Source organism: Sorex araneus, chromosome 1 (genome assembly GCF_027595985.1).
Source record: "Sorex araneus isolate mSorAra2 chromosome 1, mSorAra2.pri, whole genome shotgun sequence".
Classification (NCBI taxonomy): domain Eukaryota; kingdom Metazoa; phylum Chordata; class Mammalia; order Eulipotyphla; family Soricidae; genus Sorex; species Sorex araneus.
The window spans coordinates 411,098,102-411,118,055 of record NC_073302.1 but is presented as its reverse complement, the minus strand read 5'-3'; the positions used below and the strand labels follow the sequence as shown (position 1 = coordinate 411,118,055).

Sequence of the window (19,954 nt, the reverse complement as noted above, 5' to 3'; positions counted from 1 at the left end):
TTCCTTCCTTCCTTCCTTCCTTCCTTCCTTCTTTCCTCCCTCCCTTCCTTCCTTCCTTCCTTCCTTCCTTCCTTCCTTCCTTCCTTCCTTCCCTCCTTCCTTCCCTCCTTCCTTCCTTCCTTCCTTCCTTCCTTCCTTCCTTCCTTCCTTCCTTCCTTCCTTCCTTCCTTCCTTCCTTCCTTCCTTCCTTCCTTCCTTCCTCTCTCCCCTTCCTTCCCCTTCCTTCCTCTCTCCCCTTCCTTCCCCTTCCTTCCTTCCTTTTATTGGGGGGGTGGGAGAGGGGTGGATGCTCACTGTCTCTGTGCTCAGGGGCCACAGGTGGTGCTGGGATTTGAACAACTGTCAGGACTGCAGCTCCATGCCTTGACCTCAGTCCTCTCTGGCTCCAGGCTCTCCTTTTTCTTAATGATCCTGGCTAATGTTTGGAGGTGGAACCTTCCAGTTACCTTCTCTTCTGTTCTTGTGCATCATTTGAAAAATGTGAACACATTGTTTAAGTTTTGCATCTTAAAATTTTTTCATGTTAAAGATGTTCCAGGTAGGTCTGTTTTAAAATGACTATATGAAAAATACCGCAAATTTTAGCGAATGGAACGATAGTACGCTGGGTAGGGTGTTTGCCTTACATTAGGTTGACCCAGGTTCGATCCCCAACACTATGTATGGTTTACCAAGATCTGCCAGAAGTAATCCCTGAGCAGAGACAGGACAAAACAAAACTGAAAACCAGTATATTTTAGAGTTTATTTATTTGCAAAACTATTATAATATTAATAAACACTATAGTGCTTTTTTATTTTTTTGCTTTTTGGGTCACACCCAGCAATGCACAGGGGTTATTCCTGGTTCATGCACTCAGGAATTGCTCCTGGCAGTGCTCAGGGGACCATATGGGATGCTGGGAATCGAACCTGGGTCGGCTGTGTGCAAGGCAAACGCCCTACCTGCTGTACTATCACTCCAGCACCTATAGTGCTTTTCTATGCCTATTCTTTTCTCAGCAATTTAACTCCATCACAATAATGGCACAGGATAAGTAGATTGACATTTTCAGCTCAAGAAATTAGGGCACACAGATTAGATGAACTGTCTAAGATCACGTAAATCAATGATGGAAAATTGGTGCTTGAAGTCAGGGGACTTGTCTATAGTACTTGACAGCATTTAGTACAAAATTTGAAAATTAGTGACAGACTGACAATTGGGGTTCTGGATTTTGTTCCTCAGATTCTTGTTCCTGGTGCTATCTTATATCAGTTTATTGTGACTCCCCTGGATACAGGCTCTCTTGCAAACTTGTTAACATATAATTTTCAGGAGACTATATATGTATATAAAGATATTTTGTTCTTTATACCAGTGAGATATGAACACATCTACTGTCTCAACCTTTTCAACCTCTTATTCTTTCTTTCATTCCCTCCCTTTCTCCCTCTACTTTTCTTTCTTTTCTCCCTCCATTCCTTTTTGATTAGCCCTGGCAACCACCAGTCTACAGTTGTCCTATATATGTCTTTGACTATTTTATGTGCCATATATAATTGAACTCTTGCAGGTTTCCTTCTTTTGTTTTTTTCTGACTAGCATAATTCCTTTTGTATCAGGCAGGAGAGAGCCTCAACAGGCTGGCCAGTGCTTTGTATTTAGGAGGTCGAGGTTAGAGTCCTGGTACCACATGGTGCCGGCACTGAGTGGAGTAGTCCCGAGCACAGTGTGTGTGTCTTCCTTAAACAAACAAACAAACAAACAAACAAAAAATAAATCTTTTAGGTCCATCCACAGTATAAGAAATGCCAGCATTCTCTTCTTTTGGGCTTGAGTATTTTCTATCATCTACATCTACTACATTTTTATCCATTCATTGCTTCATGAAGATCCAGGCTAGTGTGAATAATTATTATTCTCTCATTTGGGGGCCATCCCTGGCCGTGGTCCAGGATTACTTTTGGCTCTCTGCTCAGGGGTCACTCTTTGTGGTGCTCAGGGGACCATATTTGGTGCTGGGGATTGAACTGCGGTTTGCCATGTGTAAATCAAGAGCCTTTCCTTTTGTACTCTCTCTCTCTGGCCCCTTACTAACCATTCTTTTAAATTATTACATGTTGTTGCATAATGAGAGTTTATCATAGTTTATATAAAGAGTACTTTGTGGTTTTTAATATCGTGCTATTCTGAACAGCACTGTTTCAGAACTGTTTTATTTCTGTTATGCACAAATGCACGCAATAATGTAATTGTACCTACTTAAATATGTCTGAAGAAAATAGGCATAGAAGTATTATTTGCTGACTCAAAAGTCTTATTTAAACCTTTCATAAAGCTTGTTGAATCATTGTTCCCAAAGTGGTACCATATTGTACTGTCAGCCACTTGCTTCCTCATCCCCTCCTCAACATTGGATAGTATTGTGTTTATTTTATTAGTCTGTAAAGTGGTGTCAGTTTACCAAATAAATAAAATCAGCAGCACGTGGGGTTGCTGATCCTTTCTTTGTCTTGTAGGATTCACTGGATCCTGAAGCAAAGTTGTGCAAATCATTGTCATTTTGCTAAATCACTTTCATTCTTTTTCCTTTACATTTCGGCTCTCGGAGCTTGGGGATCTTCAGTTGTTAGTGTCTGCACCGCCCACATGCTGAATGTGGTCCTGTGGCACTGCCATTTGGGATGCGGGGGACACAGCAGTGAGTGTGCTCTGGGGCATTGCAACCAAGCATTGCCGCCATCATGATGGAAACTACGTGCATGTCCCAGTGATCGCTGAGTGTGTGAGCACTGCAGCGTTGGTGAGCACCATGAGCAAATCTGTGACGTGTGGTCATTGCAACAGCAATAACAATAGGAAGAGAACAGTGTGTGTGTGATTGTTTCCTAGAGGGATGAGCAATGATTGACTGGGGAATTTGTACCTACTGCCTCCAATACAAAAACTGCTCTGCCACCCCTTCCCTGAAGATCATGAAATAATGTATAGTCAGTGTGAGGACTCCAGTAACTCAAAAGCAGGGTGCCACCGTTAGGATGCTGCAGCTGGCAGCGAGCTTATGCAGGCATCGTAGAAATGAGAAAACCAGATGACTCGAACTTGGGGTCCTTTTGTAATTGGTACCATTCTTCTCTGAGATTTTTTTTTTAATTTTAAGGAAAAGCCAGGGTCTTTAACTGCATGATCATAGAATCTGCTTCACTGTGTTTTAACTTCACAAGGTCAACTCATATTTATTTTCAAACCTAGGAAAGCAGAATTTCCACCTGTTTATCTGGGCAGCATGTCTGTTGGGGTGGTTTGCTGAAGGAGGAGGGCATTTGGGTGTATTTGGGGCGTTCTGTACCCCTGTTTCCAAGGCCTCTGTTCCTCTGCATATTTACGAGGCAGTTTGGAAGGAGCAGGTTCTGCAGGCTTTGTGACCACCCGGGAGGTCTGGGGAAGGCAAGCCGACTTCTTCCCTGGTCTGTTCCGCCACTGTCCAGCCTTTGTCTTGCATGATTATTTGTCTGCAGAGTGAGCTGCAGCTGCTTGGAATTGGCATCTGCTCAGTGGTTAGCTTTGAAGCGATCAGGTTTAGTTTTTACTTTGGAATTTTGATTACATCTTTTCACTGTAGACTTCTGGACGTAGCGTTACTACAGAACAAGGAGCTGATGTGTGCACTCCCTGCCTTTTACAACGGGATTGATGTCTTGTCAGGTCAGTCACCTGTCAGAAGTTCGTGTAATCTGAAGAGTCTAAATGGAGAAGTGTTTATGATTCTATTAAACGGATACAAGGAGAAGTTCGGTATTCATGATATTCATCACCCATTTCACATGCCTCTTAACTGGACATTCCTGACTTGGAGATTTGCAATAAAGCTATCCGGATCTCCTAAATCTTGACGGTAGAACTGTCACTTTTACTTCCATGTTTCTAATGAAGCTAGACTTGTTAGATGTGACTCTAAAACTTTTGAAGAGGCGATTCTGGGTATCAATTAAAAACCACATTCTGAGGTCTTGAGATGATTCAGTGGCAGTTGTGCGAGCTGTGCAATCCTGAAACCTCACCTTGACTCCTGGGTAACCCCTTCTCCCCCCATGTATATGCCGAGCATAGGTTCTGGGGCTGTACTGTTTGGGACCCCTGGAACGTCAGCAATGTGTGATGTCTGATGTGCTGTCCCAACAGAGTTGTATGTCTTCCAGTGAGCAACTAAAGATAATACTCACACTGGTGATACTAGAAAGACTTTGTTTTGAAGCAGGTGTATTCTGCAGTGGGTTTCTTTCAAGTGCCATGCATTTTTTAACCACCTCTGCTCTTCTGTACAATGTATTTAGGTCTGAAAAAGCTCTATATTGGGTGCTTTGCTTCCTACAAAGATCAGTGTGTAAGTGCTGTGTTACTATCTATAGGGCAGAGTTTCTTGAGATTTCACCTGACAGTTTTTCTCACGTTCACTTCCGTCTCCACTTCTGTTCCTCATTAAGTGTCCAAAGTGTTCAAGTATTTGTTACTGTAATTTTTGAGGCATTGGATAAACTCACATACAATTTAAGCAGCTTTTTAAATATTTTTAACAAGATAGTTTCATTTGTGTTTGAAGTTCCTGGCTATCTTAGATAATTGCTTATAACAATAGATCTTCTTTGTAATGGAGTGTCCTGATTTCTTTTGCCTGGGTTAGCTAGTGAGAACTTTACAAAAGCAAACTTTTCTGTGGTTCTGAGCTGAGATTAAAAGCTCAAAGAATGAAAGAATTATGAGTGTTGGATAGAAAAAATTATTGTTTTGGATCTCTTCTTTAAAAGCATGTAAAGCTACCCATTTCTTTTGCATTTGGGGGGCCATCCCCAGTGATCAGGGCTTATTCTTGACTGTGTGCTCAGGGATCACTCCTGGTAGTTCACGGAGTGCCAGGGAGCAACCGATTTTTCTCACTCCCTCCTCTTGTTTCATTTCATACTCTTGCTTATTCTTAAGTAACAGACAAATAGATAAGAGGAGAAACCTAGCATAAACTTCACTTCCTGGGTGAGGAGGTGGGTGCTATGATCTGCTTTGGCTTGCTTCTTGCAGCAAGAACACCACTGCTCACAGTGCCTGCACTGTTATTAACACCACAGTCCTTCCCTTCTGAAACCATTGAAGGAAAATGAGGCCAAAAGCAGTCTTCAGGAAGCAATTAGTGACTGCAGGACTTTGGAGAATGTCAGTAAACATTTTAGGATTTTACTGTGGACTGGTCCTATGTTCTTAAAACAGTTCGTTATTAGGTTGACCGTAGTCCTATTGCCGGTTTGCTCTAAGCACAGAAGTCCCAGGAGATGAGTGTATTTGGCTGTGCTCTGTGCCCACACACATGAGCGTACGTGCACACACACACACACACACACACACACACACACACACACAGATTATGCTAAGCAAATGACAGCTGGTAACCAGTCATGCCCAGAGACTGCCCACGGTGCCTCCATAGTATGAAGAACAACGTTTCTGCAAAGCAGGCATCCTTTTCTTTAGACAAAACTAATGCTATGTTGATAAAGATCTGGACTTTGCCAAAAGAGTGACTCTCTCTTTTTTGTAAACCTTATAAAAGGACTTTAAATTCTTATGAAAATAGCTCCCAGTATTACCCTGTTTTGTTTTGACATTTCATCAATGAACTGAATTGATTTCCAAAGAATTTGGTTTATAAATGTATAAGGAGATACTTTGTTTAACAACAAGAGCTTCTATTGAATGAACAGTTACACTTTTCACACATCAAGGTTTAAGTGCTCTAAAATGCATTTATAGCTTGTCTGCTTCTCAGAGGAACCTTGTGAAGTAGATGCTGTCTCGAGGTGGAGAGATGATTTGTCCAGAGGCTGTAAAGCTACGGTAAGGCAGGATATCAGACCTTGTCTTTCGGAGCTGTCAGATTCCTGAGCATATACTCTTTAAACATTTTTTCAGCCCTGCTGACTGTGGCCTGATGCCTTTAACAGCACTGAAAGGTACCACTTTGCAAGGATAACAAAGAGTCTCGGTATCTTTGTCTTAACTGCTTGGTCTGGCTATGATTGTGTGCCCTGGAGCTTAATTGTCAGGCAGTGATGACTGGAATTTGAAGTTATTTGGCAGTAGAATTATTTTCCCTTTCATCCTCACCCTTCTTACTAATCCTGACTCCTGATACTGTAGCATAGGTCACCAGAGGAAGAAGTTAACCAAGATCAATGTCTGTAGAGTGATTTCTCTCTCTCTCTCTCTCTCTCTCTCTCTCTCTCTCTCTCTCTCTCTCTCTCTCTCTCACACACACACACACACACACACACACATACACACCACCGCCACCACAACCACCAGCACCACCAGCACCACCTCCACAGCCAGGACTGTTTATATGCTCTTATATGCTCATTCCTGCAGCCTCAACACTGAATGTAATTCTCTGAGAGCAAATGCACTTGGTTAAAAAGTAGTTACTCAGGAGACAGCTTTCTGTAATGAGTCAGTTCCCACACTGTTACTGTGCAGGACTTGATGGTTAGAAGACTCTGGAGGATAAAAATGGCTGTAATTAAAATACAGTAATTGGCAGGTTTGCGCAAAATACAGGTCTTTTTTTGCTTTGATTCGAGAACAGCCAGACAAGGACATACAATGCATGTATGAAATATTTCTCAGTGCATTTTTTTCAGTGCTAACAAATTTTTCAGTGTTAAAGAAAATTTTCAGTGCTTAAAAAAATGGAAATTTTGGAATTGTCATCAGTGACGAAAAGGCAAAATGAGAAACTGGGTGGACAGAGCTATTCACTTTTGGGATATAGAATACAGTTGTAACCCTGTGTTGTCCTTGTAGTGGGAACCAAATAGAATATTGTGGTGTTAAGAAATCTGGAGGCCTCACAAACCCTTAAACTTCTTATTTGTTTTTTTTTGGGGGGGTTGGAGGGTCACACCTGGGGATGCACAGGGGTTACTCCTGGTTCTGCATTCAGGAATTACCCCTGGTGGTGCTCAGGGGACCATATGGGATGCTGAGAATCAAATCCAGGTCAGCAAGGCAAACGCCCTACCTGCTGTGCTATTGCTCCAGCCCCATAAACCCGTAAACTTCTAGTGAGGATAAGCTGATATGGTGGCGGTGAGGGGTACTGGTGGATTTTAGAATATCTGTTTCTAGATCTTAATTTTTGTGTTCCTTCTCTCTTTAGTACTCCTTGTCTTCATTCCCTCTTCCTTTTTTCCAAGAGATCATCCAGGTCCAGAGAAAGGCCACTCTTCAGCAGCCCTTATCTTACTCGAATGCTCTTAAGGTAGAGAAACTTCTGGCTCCAAACAAAGGGGTGATAGAAGTAATGGTATCAGTGTTGATGAAAATTAATGACTGTAATGACAGGATAACAAATACTTTCGCAATTCAGGTGGCATCTAATTCTTTATTTTCTACAAATTGAAAGAGGACTTAATTGAGTTGTCAGTTGATCATTAAAAATAATTTTGATGATAGATCACCCTGGGATTGTTTCTGGCATATGTCCCAGAAGGAGTTCAAACTATTGGGGAAAATTACTACAACTAATTTAAAGTCACATAGTTATTTATGTGAGCAAATTTTCTCAACCTTTAGATGAATAAAGAGGGAGGGCAGAGAAGAATAAAATTGCTGCTAAATTTTGTTTCACTTCAGCAATATTTATCTACAAATGAGTAATTTTACTGGTAAAAGTGGTTCATTCATTAAGCGATGTATTTCTAAAGCATCACATTTAATTTTTAAAATTATAACATTTGCTTTTACTGTATATCTTATTATATGTGTTTATCAGTTTAAAAGTAATTTGTTTTTATTAATGTGTACATAATAACTGATATAAATCAATTCAGATTTTTAAAAAGTTTTCAATCACAGGAAACATTTAAGATTCTGCAATTTTATTTTTATGTATATAAATCTTAAAATATCCTTTGTTGATAACTTTTATGTAAATTTTAGTTTCCCTGTGATCATGAATATTTACGTACATTAATCTTCTGATACTTATGCATATATTATATTTAATTTTCATGCATATTGAGTTGAGTTCTCTGGAGTCCTTTGAATGTCACATGAGAGAGTTGCTGGAAGGACCATCATGAACTTGTAATTAAATAGTAATAATAATAATAACTATTGTAAATAATTTTTAAAACCACCCTTATTTCTACAATCATTATTTCTTCCCTGTATGTGTAAGGGGTTTTTGTGTGTAAGTGTTTCAGGAGGCTGATTAAGAAAAGGTTTGGGGGACCAGTGAGATAGTACAGGTATTGACACCCACCTCGCATGCCATGCTTATTACCCTGTTTTGATTTCTGGTACTCCATGGTTCCGGAGGCACTACTGGATGTGATTCCAGGGGCCCTTGAGTTCTGTAGGGGTGGCCTGAGTAGCCCCCACCACTGCAGGGCCTGAGCAACACCTCATTCTCAGAGCCTTGCTCTGAATCACTGACATTGCAAGGTGAGAATTGATGGAAGGACTCCCCGCCCGCAACTCCCCTCTCCCCCACTTCTCCACCTCTTGCTCCTGCTCACAATGAAATTTAAAAAAGAAAAGAAGTGGTTTTAGGAGGCTGAAGAAATAGCTTGATGGGCTAAGCGCATGCTTTGTATGTGGGAGGCCTGGATTCAATCTCCATTATATACGGTGTCTGAAGCTCAAACAGAAGAGAGCTTCTCTGAGTGTGGTCCCCAAACAGAAACAAGAGCAAAGAAATAGAAGGTTTTGAGGTCCATCAGCCGGGCAGAGGTAGATAACAGTGAACTGAAGATTTTGTGCAAGATGGCTGCCGCATTTCTTCCCTGATGTCTGCCCCAGACCCTTGAAGTGAGCAGTGACCAGATGAACTTTTGCACTGGTAAAGCCATTGGAAGAGAAAAGATCAAGCTAGTAAGCAGCATGGCTTCCAGACTGGGTGTGTGTGTGTATGTGTGTGTGTGTGTGTGTGTATGTATGTGTGTGCGTGCACACCCATGCATTTTTTGGCTTTAGGTAAAAATTGCAGTTATTTCATATTGTATACAAACAATCTTAACAAGATACCGCGGGCTATTACAGCCAGCCCAGAAGTTGAAGGTGTTGGATCTGATCAGGGTGAAAGGTGCCAGAAAACATCCTTATGATGGTTTATACCATCCCTGGCAGACTGAGATGGAGTAGAATGAAGTGGGAGAACTGAGAGTGAATCTGCAGTGAAGGAGAAGGCCCACTGGCAAAGTGGAGAAGCTGCCTCCAGATGACCAGAGTGTCCTCTCACAGGCCCCTCTCATAGGCTGCCAGCTTACTCTTTTTTTTTTTTTGTCACACCCAGCGATGCACAGGGGTTACTCCTGGCTCATACACTCAGGAATTACTCCTGGCAGTGCTCAGGGAACCATATGGGATGCTGGGAATCGAACCCGGGTCGGCTGCGTGCAAGGCAAATGCCCTACCTGCTGTGCTATTGCTCCAGCCCCTGCCAGCTTACCCTTGAAGGTCCTCTTCCCCTTTTGTCAAGGTGCAGAGATCTTTTTTTTTCTTTTTTGCTTTTTGGGTCACACCCAGCAATGCTCAGGGGTTACTCCTGGCTCTTCACTCAGACATTACTCCTGGCAGTGCTGGGGGAACCATATGGGATGCCGGGGATCGAACTTGGGTTGGCCGCGTGCAAGGAAAACGCCCTACCTACCCGCTGTGCTATCGCTCCGGCCCCTTGGTCTCTTGACTTAATTTGGTCACTACATTGTTGGACATAAGACTGCTGAGGTCGATTTGTCCTTGAGGACATTTTCCACTTGGAATTGCCAATGAAAATGTCTAACAGTGAGATTTTGCTGGACAGCGGGTGTCCTTGGACATTTCCAAACTTCTTCCACTAGCTTTATATTAACTGGTGTTTCTGGCAAATTCTTTTGGTCTGTTTAGAGTTTAGGAGCAGGTGATACCCAAATATTGCCCAGCTAATAACTATTTGGAACGCTAGAGTAGGTCCCCAGTGGAACCCTTTTGAACTAACTGCTGAGTGCTGTGAAAAGAGCAGCATAGCCTTCAGAGTCACTTCTGCTTGGCTCTGTTATTAATCTCTTTAGGAAATGATTCCTTGGGGAATCAGGATAAGAGGACCTGCTGCCTACAAAACAGCTGCCTTGTCACTAAGTCTTTCCAGAGAGACAATGGAAAATAATCTAGTAAAGCAAGGGCTATTGTCCGGAAGTGACATTTCCCTCTTTCCCTGAGTCGAAACAGTTGTGTTGAAACATGGAAAAGTGATTATAAATTAGGAGGTGTTTTGCGGTTTCTTTCTCATAAAATGCACAAGGGAGACCCTGCATTTTAGGATGTTTTGTTTCCTTCTTGATTTGGGACAGAATGGCCACAGAAACCTGAACACTAAATTAATCAGGCAAATGTATAAAACCAGAGACCTTACACAGTATTCTGCGTAATCATTAGTCGGCTTTTGAGCTGTTGACATGGCAGATGTCTTCGGTATCAGAGGAATGATAAATGTCTGTGTGATTGGACTGGTTCTCACAAAGGGCTCATAGACAGTGATTAAGCTTCTTTCTTATTCGTACATTTTGTTTGCCTCTGAGACTAGGTTCTTGACCAAGTTTACCCAATGGGAACCATTCAGAACAGCAGTGAAAATAAGATTTAGCTCTTCCTGGTTGGTGGCAGTACCAAGAACAGAAAAGGAAAAGGATCATGGGGCTGGAGCAATAGCACAGCGGGTAGGGCATTTGCCTTGCACGCGGCCGACCCGGGTTCGATTCCCAGCATCCCATATGGTCCCCTGAGCAGCACCAGGGGTAATTCCTGAGTGCAGAGCCAGGAGTGACCCCTGCGCATCGCCGGGTGTGACCCAAAAAGAAAAAAAATAATATAAACAGTTTCATCACAAAAAAAAAAAGAAAAGGAAAAGGATCAATACCTATCTGTAAAACTACTACCAAAAATAAACTCTTGTTATTCTTTAAGTTATCTTTTCTTATATCTTTACATTTTTAATGTATTTACTGTTTTTTAAAAAATAATAATAGGATAATATTTACCATTCAGTATCAGTTTTTCCACTTAATGATAGATTGCAGGCTAATGAATTTATCTGTTGCAAAAGATAAACACTTGAAAATGTGAATTACTATAATTTTAGGTAATTAGTAGAGTCTGGCTTTGGAGGGAGCAAATTGCCCTGATTTTTACCTCTGTTTTTAATACTGGCAGAGCATCTCAAAGTCATTTTTTTCTCTTCATCAACTAGGACTGAGATGAATTGGCTTTTATCTGCCATTATTTACTTTTAATGGTTCCCCTTTCATGATACATAGAGGACAAACCCTCTCAGATTTTTCAAATTCTCTTACAGGGAAGTACTTGAGGGTCCTAAGAGAGAGGCTGGCACATGTTGACTTCCTTATAGGAGAACATTTTCCTAGATTTTTATGAAGAATGTCAAAATGCATAGCCCCCAAACTTGCTGGAATGCTTGCTTTCAATTGCATTTGGACAGTGCTACTGGCTGGAATGTTTATGTTGAAGTCCAAATTCCTAGTGTTTTAGAACGTGACTCAAATGGGAGACGGGGCTTTTGAGATAACTGGGACCATCTATCTGAAATTACTGGTGTCTGATGTCCTTATAAGAAGAGGAAATTTGCATCCACAGAGACACCAGTGGTGTGCTTGCACAGCGGGTCAGCCAGGGGAAGGCACAGTGACAAAACAGCCCTCTGCAAGCCCACGGAATAAACCACCTGTCCCAATCAAGCACCTTAATCTTGAGTTTTCAGCCTCCAGAGGTAGGGGTGTCGGGTGGGGCCACACATTGTTTAAATGGTTTAAATCATTCATTCTGTGGTATTTACCAGGGGCAGTCACTGGTGGGTGTTTAGTGGATGTTTGTCTGTCTATGTTCATGTCAGTTTGGCCTTTTTAGGTACTATAGCTATAGGGATTTTTTTTTTTTTCACAGTGGTAAGTCACATTTAAATGCCTGTGTTTGCCAAAATGCCATAGTTGCAGAGTGACTACATAATTGTGCTGGAAAACTAACCAGTTCTTGTTTTTAGCACAGGTAGTATATTTAGCACATGTAGTATATGTAGAACTTTGCTTCTGAGTATATTCTCTGAGGTAGTGTATCTGGTAATATTTTGGTGTAGCTCAACATTTTGATAATTGTTCATAAGCTCCCTTTAGCGTTAACTTACTCGTTTTGAAAGTGCTTAGGTTATTTGAGTGCTGTATCTAGTTTTCTGACTACCCTTTTAACAGTATTTGTGAAGAAAAATGTTGTGAGGGGCTGGAGCGATCGTATAGTGGGTAGGGTGTTGGCCTTGCATACGGATGACCCGGGTTCAGTTCCCAGCATCCCATATGGTCCTCTGAGCACCACCAGCAGTAATTCCTGAGTGCAAAGCCAGGAGCAACCCCTGTGCATCACTGGGTGTGACCCGAAAAGCCAAAAAAAAAATGTTGTGGATCCAGTGGACATGGCTCAGTGGCCAGAGGTGCCCTATTTGGAGGTGTGAGGTCATTAGTTTGATCTCTGGCGTGTGAGGACCACAGCCAGCACTGTGGCCCTAGTGGGAATATGGGTAAGAGCACTATAGTCATCCTGCTGAATACAACGACCAAAATATGTATGAGTCCCACAAGCAAAAGTGTGATCCTTGGTAAGCATGAGAGTGCATGCACACTCTCTAGGTGTGTGATTCCCGTGAGCAGCAGTCTTATTCTAAGACTGTGTGGCACCTGGGTATTGCATCTACAGTAGCAGCAAAGGGAAGAGAAGGGGATAGAGAGTAATTTTGTAAAAGTACTGAACTGAAGAGGTAGTGCAGCTGGTAGGGTATCTACTTTGCATGCCTTGCATGCCTTGCATGCAGCTACCCCAGGTTCAATCCCTGGCATCTGTATGGTCCCCCAAGCTTGCCAGGAGTGATCCCTGAGCATAGAGTGAGGAGTAAACCCTGAGTACTACCAGGTATGGCTCGACCTCCCCTCTCCCAAATATATATATATATATATGTACATATATATGTATATATGTATATGTTTGTATATATATATTTTCCCCCTGAGATTGATTTTGAATATGATTTGGCCTTTTGTGTAATTAAGGTAATTACTATGAAAGCAATTTCTTTGTCCACAACATAATGCCTCTATAGCTATTGAAGTAACTGGATTTGATCCTTAATAAATAATTATAAATATATGTGATTTTTATTTGTTGCTTATTATTTATTCTTTTTTAAAAAACCTAAGTAGCATTGATGTACACCAGTGTAAATGTTTCCCTGTTCTAGTGGAATATGTCATTATGCCTCGCCTACCACCAAAGTACCAGTAATGCTCCACTACAGCCCACTGAATCCTTCTAACTTACTTTTTCACGTTCTTAATAATTTAAATTCTGTGCTCGAAGTCTATGTGTTTGTTTTCATTGTTTTCTATTCCTTTTCTTTGTTTCTTTATGTGCCATGTATGAGTGAAAACATTTAGTATATATATTTTTCTTCTGACTTTCTTCACTTAGCATAACTCCCTCCAGTCTATGTTGCAGCAAATGGCATAGACTTTATATATATATATATATATATATATATATATATATATATTTTTTTTTTTTTTTTTTTTTGCTTTTTGGGTCACACCCGGCAATGCTCAGGGGTTACTCCTGACTCATGCACTCAGAAATTACTCTTGGCGGTGCTCAGGGGACCATATGGGATGCTGGGAATTGAACCCGGGTCGGCCGCGTGCAAGGCAAACGCCCTACCCACTGTGCTATTGCTCCAGCCCCTAGACTTTATATTTTATTGGAGCATACATCACACATGTTTATCCATTCATCTGTCAATTTTTTGTATTGAAAATCCTAGCCACAGAAATTAGGCAAGAAAAAAGGAATTAAAATAGAAAAAGAATAAGTGAAACTAAGTGACTATAGTTTGTGTATATGTCATGTCTTTACCCATTCTGTTGTCCTGGGCATCTGTGTTTTTTGATCTTGGCTTTTGTACATAGCACTGCAGTGAACATAGATACACATATACCTTTTTGAATTAGTGCCTTTGAGTTTCTCTGGGTTGATACCAATAACTTTTCTTTGCCTTTTATAATTTGTTCTTCCTATTGTGTTATTAGACTGTCATTTAAAATTTCCATTCCTGTTTTTCTTGCAACCCCTTCCTTTCTATTACTTCTTGCATCAGTTTATGGGAATAGTGATTATAATAATTAATATTTTATAGTGATTATGTGTACATCAGTGGTCTAAGAGGACTAAAAAATTTTGCTTCAGAGAAAAAGTATGAATAGGATTAATGTTGTGATTGAAATTAATTAAGCTGCTCACCTATTAATATATATAATTAATATATATCACCGCATCACTGTCATCCTGTTGTTCATCCATTTAACTGAGCAGGTGCCAGTAATGTCTCCATTTGTCCCAGCCTTGAGATTTTAGCAGCTTCTCCTTACTCATCTTTCCCAATGATTAGGGGCTCTTTCAGGGTTAAGGGAATGAGACATGTTATTGTTACTGTTTTTGGCATATTAAATACGCCATGGGGATCTTGCCAGGCACTGCCGTGCAATATATATAGGACTACAGGTATGCTCCATGCTGTGCTGCACTCCTCAGCAGCCTGATGTGGTCATGTTCGATGCTTCAGCACTCCTGTCTGACTCGGCAGCACCTTCCTTGTGGGTGTAAAATATCTCTTGCTTTAGAAGCATTCATCACTCTGTGGAGAAGTCTACGTTCTTTCTTGGACTCATCTAACTTTTTTGTTTTGTTTTGTTTTGTTTGTTTGGGGGCCACCGATGACAGTGCTCAGAATTTACTTCTAGCTCTGTACTTAGATTGCTCTTATGGTGCTCTGGGGCATCAGGGATTGAACTGGGATTGACCACATGCAAGCCAATCCTATATCATCATTCTGGCTTACATTTGATTTTTTCTTTGATAAAACTTTCCAACTTGAGAAAAGAGGAAGAAGTGGATGCTTTTGCTTCTCTCAGTCTTGATTTATATTCTTGAATACAGACCATTGAAAGCTGCAAATCTCATCAAAAGCTATAAGAAAAGTTACAGATGTGAAATTGAAACCTCTCTGCTTAATGTTAGAAATTTTTATACTGTCAACCATAAAATAATTTTTACTTAGCCACGTCTTCCTCTGTAGAAAGTATTTCATTTTTTAAGGCACATCATTATAATAGTGTTAATATCAGTCTTTTAGGGATGTAATATTGCTACATCACACCTACCCCCAGAGTGTCAGTGTACTTCCAGCTCTGTATCTGGATCTACCCCACCTTTGACATACTCTGTTCCACAGGCAGGTTCTCAGTGTCTATTGTCATTGGGCATTGTTTATTCCCTTACTCTGTTTCTTTATATTCCATATATATATATGTATATATATACACATGTGTGAGATCATTCTGTATTAGTCTTTTTCTCTTCAATTTAAATGGTATCTCTCATGTCCATCCAAATTGTAGCAGACTGTAAGACTCATTCTTTAAAAGAATCAACTATTTGGTTGTAAAATTTGCAACTCAATCTTTCAAAACCATAAATAACTCTGCAGTAAGTGGCATTTTAATTTCGAAGAATAAAATTTAATCACTCAAGTTGTGTTGCTGTCATTTTTCACTTGGAAAACTGTAAGTTTGGAATAATAGTGGGACTCCAAAAGTATATGCATCTTCCTGAAAAGGATCACCCAGTGTGTGCTATTTTTTTTTGAAAGATTACCATGATTACTTGCAATTTTTTGTGGACTTTTGAACCAAATTCAAACAGCAGGTTAACCCGATTTTCTCTTTCAGCGAAAATACACTTAGAAATACAGCTGTAAGTGGAATTCAGAACTACTCTTTTATCAGCCATGGCCAGCACTTACCTTGCTTTGCCCTCTATGTGGCTTAACCAGTTTTATAGAGGAACTTTATGTATGTGTGCTTGCAGTGTGTCCAAAACCTAAAGCCACTTTCTTCACAGGCTCTCACTTACATAGCTCCGAACACTATATGCAGCTTAAAGTACCGCTCCCAGAATGGGTGCTAAGATCTAAGATGTCAAGTACAATTTGATATGTGATCCATACTTGATTTTTGTACTAGTCTTGTATAGGTTTTATTGAGAAACACTGAGAGAAATTTAAAAAATACTAATGTTCAGTAGAATTTTTCTCTGCAGAAAATGCAATGTATTTATTTAAATCATATAATTTTCAGCGGTTTATTTTTTTGTTCTTGTGGTTTTTTTTTTTTTGGGGGGGGGAGGGTTGTCACACTCAGTGGTTCTCAGGACAAACTCCTAGTTCTGTGCTCAGAAATTATTCCTTGTGGGGCCTGGACCCAAGTCAGCTACAAGCAAGGCAAATGCCCTGTCCCCTGAACTATTGCTCCAGCCCTGATTTTTAAATTTTAACTTAAGTATATACAGTCTTGAGGGTTTTATCATCCAAGTGAACAGGTTTTTATGTTATAGGATAATTGTTACTTAAAGACCTAGAGGTTGAAGAGGGGTTGGGGTGGAATTTGCTGGCATGGCCACAAGTTAAAAAGAAGTTTTCATTTTATAATGATGGCATTTAAGTCTTGAAAAAAATCTTAGAAATTATTTAGTACAATTTTTATACTAAATTTTAGTAAGTCTTTCTCTTCTTTTGTGCTTAGGTGTTTTTTTTTTTTTTTAAATTTGTTTTGGTGCTATATGCAGTGGTGCTCAGGGCTTACTCCTGGCACTCTACTTGGGGATCACTCCTGGTGGACTCGGGACAATCTGAGGGACCAGGAATTGAACCTATGTCTGCCACAAGCAAGGCAAGCGCCCTACCCACTGCGTTGTCCCACCGACCCCTGTTGTTCTGAAGAAGTGACGTAGGCCTAGTGTGATTAATTGAGTTTCTTAAATTTTGCCAGGTTGTACTTGAACCAGTGATTGAATAATACAAAGAAACCCAGAGGCATTTAAAAGAAACTATCAAAACTATGAAGGCCCCAGAGGCTCGGATTCAGTTCTCAGCACAGCACGGTCCCTGGAGCATTAGCTAAAGTAACTCCTCTCCCCTTTCCACACCCCAACCCGTCCTGCTCACTCCCTACTTCTACAGCAACACCAAACCACGAGTAACCCTAGGGCATCAACAGCTGTGGCCCCGACACAACAAAACTATATGGAGATGAAGAGTCCGGATGAACAATTTTAATAATTGATGTTTAAAAATGATTTCCCCTATACATCTGTCGCATCCCTGCCAAGAGTATCTGTGTTGTACATTTTGTTTGCTGCTCTGTTTCTGTGCTGTTCCTTTTCTGGTGGGCATCTTCAGTTAGTAGGTTGATTTTCTGCTATTGAATCTGACCCTGGCAGATTTTGTAACCAGGGAGGTATTTTCCTAGCCATGCCTTTTCCTGCCTTTCACAAGCATTTTCTTGTAAGAGTGAGGGACTGGCCACTGTACAGCTGTGCATTGGGGGGTTGCTGATGACCTTGGCCAAGGCTGAATTCAGGCCATCCAGCCACTGGTGGGAAGCTGTGCCAGTTAAGCTACTTGACCACCTGCTTCTGTTTTTCTGATCCACTTGTAAATGGAAGTTGTTTATTCTTCTGGCATCAACATTAATTTCAAAAATTCCCTGGAAGAATTTGGAAACAGGAGGCAAAGGATAATCAGTGTTCCTGGTTTTGTTCCCTGAAGAATAACAGTTCTTAATTAAGATCTTGGGACTTTGGTCCAGCTCTGAGCTATTTGGATGAATTGAATTTTGTTCACTAATGCGTTCTTTTGTATTTGAGAACTATTGGAGATATATCTTTGGAAACTTTGAAAATAATTTTTACCTCATTTTCTTTGGCCCAGAATGTCCCAAAAATATTTTAGAGGAATAAGGATTAAAAGTATTAAGAAATACTACAACTTATTCAAAAATACTATTGCTGACATAAGAGAAGTCACTTAATCTAAATCTTCAAACATTTCATCTATTTTTCAGTGATATTGCCACTGTAAAAGAAGGAAATTATGCATAAAGTCATACTTCAAAAAAATGATGGTTTCCATTTATGTGCATGTATACATACTTGTATTTTATATGTGTGTACAGTATATGATTAACAAATATATAGAAATAGATATAGATGATGCACAGCTAAAATTTTATTTGAAGTATACATAGGATCTAAAAGTTTCTCTGGTGGCTTTACCAGACTTCAAAACAGTAATGTATGTCTTTAAAAAATGTTAAATGTACTATACAACCAATAAAAATGTAAAAGGTAGCATTAATATAATCAGTATATAAACACCTCTCAGACAGTCTTTGTATTTTGTTCACTACCATCCCTTCAGAGACTAAAATGTGTCTGGCATATAATATATTCATAAAAACAGATTAACAAATACAGAAACCAGTGAACATAATATATGATATATACTTGCATGGGTCTCTTGTATTCCAACTTGAATCTTTGTTTTGTTTTGGTTTTGGGGCCATCCCTGGTACATACTCAGGGCTTACTCCTAGCAGACTGGGAGGATCATACGGGATGCTGGGGATCAAATCCAGGTCAGTCATGTACAAGCAGGTACAGTACATGTTGTCCCATCACTCTGACCCTAATCATGGGTTTCCTGATTGAATAGAGGTTAAGCATATAAATCCCAGCAACAAACCTTAGTTCATATCACTTACTGACTGTTGCCAATGTTTTGCTTCCTTATGTCTCAGAATTTCAATCAGTATAATGTAGTCATAATTTGACCATGAGTATGCAATTGCATTTACTCAACTCTATATGAATGTTTCTGAAAGAAATTATAAATTAGTAAGTAAAGGGGAAGAACCTCTCTTTGGTCACCACTAGTTGTATCAGGAGTAGATCTGAGATCATTGACTGATTTGGACTCCTGGTGGTTCAATTAGAAGAACTCTTGCAGATGTTATACATGGGAAGTTGAGAAGTTAATCCAGTTAGTTGTGAGAAGGAGGCTGTGCATCCCAGAGAGGAAGGGGGCCATCAGAAGAGGAACAGAACCAGGGATGTTGTTGGCCAGGGTGGAGTGGATTATACAGAGAAGGGAGCAGAGGATGTGGAAATGGTTGGGAGAGCAGGATGTTAGGGTGACTGTGGATGTGTAGCATGGACTTCCTCTTCTCTCCTCCCCCATCTTTGTTTGTTTGCCTTGTAACTTGACTGAAGCTCTGTTCTGTGTTAGACAAAGAACCCGGTGCAATTAGTCATTCACAACAACCAGCTTGTCTTGCCTTAATTTATTCCCCTTTAGTAAATGGTTTTTTGTTTAGGGGAAAACCCCACCTGTTTCAGGACCAGGCAGTGGCTGGAGAGGCATGAGCAGTGACAAGAGAGGGCAAGCTCATATCCAGCCCCCAGATTCAGGCGATGCTGTCTTGCTTCCAGTATCATAAACACACAAAACTGTTTCAAAGCAGTATTGACCTTTATGGTGGAGAGTTACCTATCCCTGGATAATTCAATAATGCATGAGAATATCATCAGTTCAAATGAAGTGACTAGATCAATAAGAAAAGGTTAAACTGTGTTTACCCTGACTTAAAATGTTCAATGAAAAACAGAAAAGTGAAAAAAGAGCGTAGAGGTGTTCAGTTCTTTTGGAGAAGGCTTTCTTGAACATCGGATTAACTTTAATTGAAGTTTGAACTTTTTATAAACCAGGGTCCTTGTGATAAAATCCACCTCGAAACTGTTGACACCTATAACCAGTGGTTTAAAGGCATGCCAGTATCTAGAAGGTTCAGTGACATTTTTAAGGACGCAGTTGTTTTTCTTCTAAGACTACATGGAGAAGCTTTTGAATGGAGGGAAAATAGAGCGCTCTCACTCCCAGTATTTGCACACGAATAAATTGAAGCAAAGTAGGTCCTGCTTGCATCACATGCCTTCTCTTAGA

The 19,954-nt window shown here is 40.4% G+C and overlaps 1 protein-coding gene across 4 annotated transcripts in view; it reads left to right on the top strand.

Annotated features, from left to right (window-relative positions):
* The window catches only part of DOCK4 (dedicator of cytokinesis 4), a 475,344-nt gene that overhangs the window by 23,743 nt on the left and 431,647 nt on the right, over positions 1-19,954 (top strand). The window lies entirely within an intron of this gene.